The following is a 2226-nucleotide window of genomic DNA, read 5'->3' as shown; positions in this document are numbered from 1 at the left end:
GAGTGTTTATTGAGCGAAAACACCTAAAGCTCCACGAGGCTCCGGCAGGGGATGGTGGCGAACCCTGCTGTATTCTTCCACCACAACTTTCTCTCACTCTTACTTCCTGTTTCTGTTGTGCCTGTAATTCGAAGGGCTAGCCTTGTCACACACTGTGTCACGCTGAATGTTCCCGAGAACTACGTTAAGGGTACACGTGTCTGTGGAGTGCTCAGCCACTTGCACGTTAATTTCACGAGCAGGCTGTAATGATTAAGCCGGCAATCTGGCAGAATTGTTTACAAGCCGGGTAAAATGCTTGGCGGGAATTCGTCCACCTTCACGTTTCATCATTTGGGATTTTGAAGGGAAATTATCTTGTATTTTCTATTCTCTTTCTCTAAACATGAGCTGCAAATAACTAGTCAATAATCATGATTATTTATATTGGCTTCAAATTTTGGCACAAGGCCCGCAAGTTCGGGGTAGAGGTACGTCCATTACATAGACCCCCCTCCCCCCGCCCCAGTATTCTACTGGTACTTATTTCATCAACCCCCGAAAGAATGAAAGGCAAAGTTGGCCTCGGTGACATTTGAACTCAGAACGTAAGGACGAACGAAATACCGCTAAGCATTTCCCCCAGCATGCTAACAATTCTGCAAACTTTGCCGCCTTAAATAATAATAATAATAATAATAATAATAATAATAATAACAACAACAACAACAACAATAACAACAACAATAATAATAATAATAATAATAATAATAATAATAATAATAATAATAATAATAATAATAATAATCCTTTCTACTAGAGGCACAACAACTCAAATTTGTGGGGAGAGGATAAGTCGATTACATCGACCTCCAGTGTTTCACTGGTACTTTGTTCATCGATCCCGAAAGGATGAAAGTAAACCTCTGCTGAATTTGAACTCAGAATGCAGCGAAGGGAGAAATACCGCTAAGCATTTCCTCCAGCGTGCTAACAATTCTGACAGCTCACCGCCTTACATAATAATAATAATAATAATAATAATAATAATAATAATAATAATAATAATAATAATAATAATAAAACTAGATGACCTCATCACCGTAATGTAATACAATGCACCACGGTTTCTACTAGACATTTATCATTATCAATTACACATCTCCACGTCATCTTGATACGCTGACTTAAATATGAACTAAATACGATAGATTAATTTAACTAAATAACGATAAATCGATGCTTTATAAAATTGCTTACATCTCATCTCTCTCTCCCTCTCTCCCTCTCTCCATTTCTCTCTCTCTCACTCTCCTTTGATCTCTCTCTTTCTCACGCTCATCCGCTTTCTCTCTCTCTCTCTCTCTCTCTCTCTCTCTCTCTCTCTCTCTCTCTCTGTCTTCCCATCTGTTTCTCTTTCTCACTTTCTCTCCTCCCTCCCTCTCACGCTGTCTTTCTGTGTCTCTTTCTATCTTTGTGATGGACACTTCAAAGGAATCATACAAAGCTACAGGCTCTTTTATGACTTTCAGTAGTTTACAGGAATTTCTTCCTTCTCTTATTTCTTTCTTTCTTTCTTTCTTTTTTTATATTCTTCAATCAATTAATTAATGAAATTAATGATTGATTAATTAATGAATTTAACAATTAATTTCTGATTGATTGTAGTGACAAGGTGTTTCGGGTTTTTGTGTCTCTCACCTCAATAGCATTTCTCCTATGATTTCTGATTTCTCTAATGGAATTTAATTGGTGTAAAATATAAGAATGCGAAACTGGTTTTCCAGCTCAAAGAGTTTTAATCTCAGAAATATATTGCATATATACACACACACACACATACACACACTAATGAACTGATTTATGCATAAACGCACAAACTTAGCTCTGCGTGGAGTTTTATATATCCACACACAAGCATGTATGTATGTATGTATGTATGTATGCATGTATGTATGCATGTATGACGATGCAAAGAGAAAAACAATAGAAATCAAAATATGAGTATATGTATATCTTTATTAATATTTAGCAGAAGCAACGCAGTGACTCAAGGGCAGAGAGTTTCGTTTATCGAGTGATAATTGCTAACGCTCGAAACTCTCGACTCTTGAAAAGCGTAGGCTCGAAACGTCAAAGACTTTTCCATTTTCCCTGAGTGTTAAACGAATACACCTGCTTTTTCTTCCTACACCTGTCTTCGTCTTTTGTTTTTCTGTAAATTTGAACTATAGATAGACAGATAGA

The sequence above is a fragment of the Octopus bimaculoides genome, chromosome 19, assembly GCF_001194135.2.
Source record: "Octopus bimaculoides isolate UCB-OBI-ISO-001 chromosome 19, ASM119413v2, whole genome shotgun sequence".
NCBI lineage: Eukaryota > Metazoa > Mollusca > Cephalopoda > Octopoda > Octopodidae > Octopus > Octopus bimaculoides.
This window is presented reverse-complemented; position numbering follows the sequence as displayed.